This window comes from Meriones unguiculatus (assembly GCF_030254825.1).
Source record: "Meriones unguiculatus strain TT.TT164.6M chromosome Y unlocalized genomic scaffold, Bangor_MerUng_6.1 ChrY_unordered_Scaffold_23, whole genome shotgun sequence".
Classification (NCBI taxonomy): domain Eukaryota; kingdom Metazoa; phylum Chordata; class Mammalia; order Rodentia; family Muridae; genus Meriones; species Meriones unguiculatus.
Window position 1 is genome coordinate 2,497,778 of NW_026843709.1, and position 7,305 is coordinate 2,505,082.

Sequence of the window (7,305 nt, forward strand, 5' to 3'; positions counted from 1 at the left end):
ACAATGTGTAAAGGAAAATATGTTATTCAAGCTTTATATCTTTTACAAAAGCTGGTGTCATTGCATTTGGACTACAAATTTTATTCACTTAAACTTCCTGATATCTTTTCATTTTCTTTTTTTAATTTATTAACTGCTCATATTGACCTTTATAAATAATTTTGATTGAAGGATATCTGTTGGCTATCAAATAGCTACAACAGCTTGCTTCTTAGGTGAACTTGCTTGAAAAAAAAACAACATTTCCAATTCTTTAATCTGAGGTTAGGTTTTCTTATCTTTTGACATTTGTTTCATATATTCTGCAGAAGGATGTACCCTGTTTTAATTTCTATATTTTGGTCTTTGTTGTAATTATTATTATTTCCATTTCTTATATTCCATTGTTAGTTCAGTTTCCCCTTCCTCAGCTGCTCTGGGCGTTCCTTGCCTTCTCTCCTTTCCTGCAGATCAAATCCTCTAAAGTTTCTCTTCAGAAATGGGCAGACTTTCCAGTGATTTCAACCAAATATGGTATAACAAGTGACAATGGTACTAGTCCAAATAACCTTATACCAAGTATTAACAAGCAACCCAGTAGTTAGAAAGGAGAACAAGCAAACCAGTAGTTAGAACTGAGTACCAAAAAAGGTAAAAGAGTCCGTGATTCCCCCACCCCTACTCTTTTGAGTCACAAAAGAATACTAAGCTACACTCTGTTATCATATATTTAGACAACCTACCTCAAAATCATATTGGCTCAATTTTTTTTTGCCCCAGTCTCTGTAAGCCTTGTTATTTCTATTACTGCTTATTGTTTCTTTTTTGTTTTTTATTAAATTATTCTATTTTTATTGTTTCTTTTAAAATTTCCATTCATTTATTCACTTTATGACCTGATTGCACAATATGAAATAATAATGCTTCAATGGGACTTACTCCACACCAAATACTAAGATCCACCTCTAATTGAATTTGTGTGTTAGTCTAAATTCTATATAGAATTCCTAGCTCTATTTATTCAAAAGGAAACCTTGAGACATCATGGAAATTACCAATGGTTACTGGTCAACAAACCCATGCATTCCAAGACAGACGTTCTTAGCTGTTACTCCACATGACTTACTAATCTTCATTCTTAGCTTTTCTTTTGGTATGCTGTGTGCCCTTGGCATCACTGTACTCTTTCTATGAAACTCACTTTTTCATTTTATCAGGATCTACCAACACTCAATATCTACAATAGACACTATTGTTTTTGTTTATCGAATTTCTAGGAACTCAGCTAACCTTCCTTTTTCTGGATCATTAGTTTTCAGCTTGGGCTATACATGTTAGCACTAGTTACCAGCCCAAGGCTTGCTGATTTACCAAATCAGAGTCTCCAGGGGTGGGGTGGGCAATGGTTGTAAAGTGCAGACAAAGAGAAGCAGTCACTGCTCAAGACCCTCCCACTCCAAAGGCACATTGCTTGTTTTTCAAAAGTGGCTCTATGTGTTGCTTAGAGTAAAATACCACTATTGCCTGGCATCCTATCTGGCAATACCATTTGTTTTTCTGAGTTTTGTAATTGGGTGGCAAGCAGGGACTGCTGGAAATCTGCTCCCTTTGAATTGGATTTTCTTTGGAAGTGAAAGATTCTAGTCAGGGGTAGGCACAGAAAAAGTAGAGCTGTCAGGGTTAATATATGAAACATCTTCCCAAATGAACATGTGTTACTGGTTTGCTCCCCAATGAAGAGCAAGGAGATGTGACTTACCTGGTGTACCTGTCTTGTCTGAGGGGTTTGTCGGAGTTGGTCTCTATTCCTCTTGCTGATCACCACTAAGTGGTTTGGTGGCACATACATTCACTGGCTGTGAGGCCCTGTGGGGTACTATCAATTGCTCCTAGACATGGGACCCAGGGGTCTGCAACCCCATGTTCTTGACTCAGAAGGCTAGTACCACTGCCCTGTTCTTTAAAGTCTGGTACCACAGATCAAGGAACTGGAAGTCGGTTACACCTGGAAGCATATGCTGAGAATCAAGGAGCCCTGCTTCTGCTGTCTCATCCCCATTCAGTGAGTTTTGTGCTAAGACTCTGGCACAGTGGGCTGGCTCTGCTGAGGAGGGAGCCAAGAAATAGGGAAGTGAAAGGAGTTTGACTGTTTGCTACCCCCTGTCCCCAGCAAAGTCAGCTGCTGATAAGTATCTAAATTGTATCAGTTCAAATGTTGTCCCCTTTTGTTCAGGAAGACTTACTCCTGATTTTCTTGCTTCAGCTGCCAATCTTCTCTTCAAATTCTGAATTTCAACTAAACTGCTTCTCAGATAAGATGCAAGCTATTCACCACCATATTGCATTCACCCTCCCACAAGTGTTTATAAGGGGAATAAATTGTAGAGCATGTTGTTCTAGGCAGTAATAACTAGCATCTTAGGCATCTAGGGGGTGAAGTGGCAGGATTGGCAGATGGTTGATGAGAAGTTCCTTTCTAAAGGCTATTGTTAACATGAGCATGGGAGGGATAGGAGGCTGGCTCATGGATTATAAGATCTAAAGATGGCATGATCAAAGAAAGAAGGGCCCATGCTCCCCTCTTGAAATGGATTCTTTAGAGGTTCCATTTGACTGACCCAATGTCCCATGTCTCTAGTGATTAAGTGATATGCTTAGGTAACATTTCCAAAGGCAGAATTTAAAGGTCTGTTGTGGTCTTGTTTCAGGACAAATTTCTACATACCTTTTGGTCACAAAGAACATTTCTGCAGTCCAGTTTGTTACGTGGGTTTTGTAAAAGAGCCTCTCTTTTACATTGTAAATTTCTATATCTGCTTTAAAACTGGGGCATTTATGTTTTTCCCTTTGTTGAGAAATTGAAAGTGTGAGTCCCTGTTGTTCATATGGAGAAGGTCTGATGGCTTCTTTAATGTGTCTGGTTTTATGTTGAGGCCTTGATCCACTTGGACTTCAGTTTTGTACAGGGTGATAAAAATGGATCTATTTTCATTTTTCTACATGTAGACATCCAGTTGGACCAGCACCATTTGTTGAAGATGCTATCCTTTTTTTTTTTTTTTTCCATTTTATGGTTTTAGTGTCTTTGTCAAAGATCAGGTGTCCATAAGTGTGTGGGTTTATTTCTGGGTCATCTGTTCTGTTCCGCTGATCCACCATTCTGCTTCAATGCCAGTACCATGCAGTTTTTAAAACTATTGCTCTATAGTACAGCTTAAGCTCAGGAATGGAGATTCCTCCAGAAGATCTTTTATTGTAGAGGATTGTTTTAGCAATTTTGGGTTGCTTTTTATTCCATAAGAAGTGGAGAATTTTTCTTTCCAGGTCTGTAAAGAATTGTGTTGGTAATTTGATGGGAATTGCATTGAATCTGTAGATTGCTTTTGGTAAGATGGCCATTTTTACTACGTTAATTCTGCCAAGCCATGAACATGGGAGATCTTTCCATCTTCTCATATCTCCTTCTGATTCTTTCTTCAGAGACTTGAAATTTTTTTTCCATACAAGTCTTAGACTTGCTTGGTTAAGGTTGCACCAAGGTACTTTATGTCATTTGTGGCTATTGTGAAGGCTGTTGATTCCCTAATTTTTTTCTCAGCACTTTAGTGTTTTGTATACAGTAGCGCTATTGATTTCTTGAGTTAATTTTGTATCTGGCCACTTTGCTGAAGGTGTTCATCAGCTGTAGTCGTTCCCTTGTAGAGTTTTGTGGGGTCATGCATGTGTACTATCACTTCATTTGCAAATAGTGATAATTTGACTTCTTCTTTTCCAATCTGTATCCCCTTGGTTTCCTACAACTGTCTATTGTTCTAGCAAGAACTTCCAGCACTATGTTGAAGAGATATGGAGAGAGTGGGCAGCCTTGTCTTTTCTTTGATTTCAGTGGGATTGCTATAATTTTCTCTCTATTGAGTTTGATTTTGGATATAGACTTGCTGTATATCACCTATACTATGTTTAGATATGTATCTTGTATCTCTGATCTCTCCAAGACTTTAAACATGAATGTATGTGCATTTTGTCGAATACTTTCTCAGCATCTAGAGAGATTATCATGTGTTTTTTTTTTTCTTTCAGTTTGTTAATATGTTGGATCACATTGATGGATTTCCGTATACTTAACCACCCCTGCATACCTGGGATGAAGCCTACTTGCTCATGGTGGATGATATCTTTGATGTGTTCTTGTATTCCATTTGCCAGTATTTTGTTGAGTATTTTTGCATCAATATTCATAAGGGAGATTGGTATGAAGTTTTCTTTTTTTGTTGGGTCTTTGTGAGTTTTAGGTACCAGGTGACTGTGGCTTCATAGAATGAGTTTGGTAATGTTCTTTCTGTTTCTATTTTGTGGAATAGTTTGAAGAGAATTGGAGTTAGCTCTTCTTTGAAGGTCTGGTAGAATTCTGTCCTGAAGCCATCTGTTCCTGGGCTTTTTTTGGATGGGAGACTTTTGATGACTGCTTCTATTTCTTTGGGGGATATAGGACTATGTAATTGATATACCTGGTTCTGATTCAGCTTTGGTAAGCCAAATTGATCAAGAAAATGTCCATTTCACTTAGATTTTCAAATTTTGTAGCATATAGACTTTTGCAGTAAGTCCTAATGATTGTTTGGATTTTCTCAGTGTCTGTAGTTATGTCGCCCTTTTTATTTCTGATTTTGTTAATTTGTATGGTGTCTCTCTGCCTTTTAGTTAGCTTGGCTAAAGGTTTGTTGATCTTCTTGATTTTCTCAAAGAACCAACTTTTGCTTTCATTGATTCTTTGAATTGTTTTGTTTCTAATTGATTGATTTTAGTGCTGAGTTTGATTATTTCCAGCCGTCTACTCCTTTTTGGTGTGTCTGCTTTGTCTTTTTCTATGGTATTTAAGTGGGTCTTTAAGTTGCTTGAATGAGCTGCCTTGAATTTCTTCTTGAAGGCACTTAACGTTATGTACTTTCCTCTTAGAACTGCTTTCATTGTGTCCCACAAGTGTGGGTACGTTGTGACTTCATTTTCATTGAGTTCTTGGAAGATTTCAATTTCTTTATTTCTTCCCTAACCCAGCTGTCATTTAATAGCAAGTTGTTCAGTTTCCATGTGTGTGTAGGCTTTCTGCTATTTCTGTTGATGTTGAGGTCCAGCTTTATTCCATGGTGATCAGAAAAGATACAGAGAATTATTTCAATCTTCTTGTATCTGTTGAGGCTTGCTTTTGGATCAACTATATGGTCTATTTTGGAGAAGGTTCCATGAGGTGGTGAAAAGAAGGCAAATTCTTTTGTGTTTGGGTGTAAAAGTTCCGTAAATGTCTGTGAGGTCCATTTGATTCATTTTTTTCTGTCAGAGTTATTGTTTCTTTGTTTATTTTCTGTGTTGTTGACCTGTCCTTTCTTGAGAGTGGGGTGTTGAAGTCTCCCACTATTAATGTGTGGGGATCTATATGTGGTTTAAGCTTTCTCAATGTTTCTTTTACAAATGTGGCTGCAAATGTATTTGGGGCATAGATGTTCAGGATTGTGATGTCTTCCTGGTGGAATTTTCCCTTGATGAGTATGAAGTGTCCTTCCCAATCTCTTTTGATTCATATTGGTTGGAAGTGTATTTTATCAGATATTAGAATGGCTACTTCTGCTTGTTTCTTGAGTCCATTTGCTTGGAAAGTCATCTTCCAAATGTTTACCCACAGGCAATGTCTATCTTTGTGCCTTAGGTCTGTTTCTTGTATGCAACAGATTGCTGGGTTTTTTTTACATATACCTTCTGTTAATCTGTGTTTTTTTTTTTTCCTGGAGAGTTGAGTCCATTGATTTTGAGAGAGATTAATGACCAATGGCTGTTAGATCCTTTGATTTTGATGTTGGCTGTAGACAGAAGGTTGTGTGCTTGGTTGCTTTTTGTTTTAGTGTAGTAAGGTTAATTATTTCCTGTGTTTTCTTGATAGAAGCTCCTTTTCTTGGGTTGTATTTTCCATTTTATTGTCTTCTGTAATGCTGGATTTGTGTGAAGGTATTGTTGAAATTTGATTTTGTCATTGAATATCTTGTTTTCTCCATCTATGAGGACTAAGAGTTTTGCAGGTTATAGTAGCCTGGGCTGATATCTGTGTTCTCTAGGGTCTGCTTGATATCTTTCTAGGACCTTCTAGCTTTCATAGTCCCTGTTGAAAAGTCAGGTATGATTCTAATCAGTTTGCCATTATATGTTACTTGGCCTTTTTCCCTTGTAGCTTTTAGTATTTTTTCTTTGTTCTGTATACTTACTGTTTTGATTATTATGTGGAGGGAGGATTGTCTGGTCAAATTTGTTGGGAGTTCTGTAGGCCTAATGTATTCTTATTGGCCTCTCCTTTAACTTCTGGAAATTTTCTTCAATAATTTTGTTGAAAATATTTTCTTGGCCTTGGAGAAGGGAATATTCTTTTTTCTCTATACCTATTATTCTTAATTTTTTTTCATATTGTCTTGGATTTCTTGGACTGTCTATGTTAGGAATTTTTGGATTTAAATTTTTCTTTGACAGATACATTGATTTTTTTTTCCATTGTATCTTCTACACCTGAGATTCTTTCTCCCATATCTTGTAGTCTGTTGGTTATGCTTATCTCTGTAGTTATTGTTTTCTTCCCTAAATTCTTCCTTTCCATTATTTCCTCCATTTCTATTTTCTTTAATTTTTCCAGTTCTATCTTCAGGTCTTGAGTTGTTTTGTTTATTTCCTTCACCTGTCTGACTGTATTTTCCTGATTTTCTTTTAGTTCCTTCAACTCTGTTTCTTTTATTCCTTTCAGTGATTTAATTGTTTCTTCTCTGAAGGCTGCAAACTGTTTGGCTGTATCTTTCCTTGTTTCTTCATGAATGGCCATAATCTTCTTGTCTTTAACTTTCTCCCTTCCTTTATGGATAGCCATGATCTGTTTGATTTTATCTTTCTCTAATTCTTTATGTATTTTATTTGTTTCCTCTATTTCCTCTATTATCCTCTTTTTCAGCATTGATGTAAGGTCATCTTCTTGATTTTCTATTATGCTGCTTTATCCAGGGCTGTTCGCCCCTGGATGACTGGGTCCATGTTCCAGTTCCAGTTCCATGACTGGAACTAGAGATGCCATGTTCCTCTGTTTTTTGTTGGTTGAGCTTTTATACTGACCTCTACCCTTTGGGCTCTTTTAGGTATAGGCTGTTAGTTTCTGTGCTTCCTGGAATCCTGAAGTAGGGAGATTTCCCTTGGCCAGAAGAAGATGGTTTTTCCTGAAGGAGTCATTCTCTGCTTTTTGGGTATGGTCACTGTATGGCCAGTGTTTCTCAGGTATTGCTGCTGCTCACCTAAGGTGTAGTA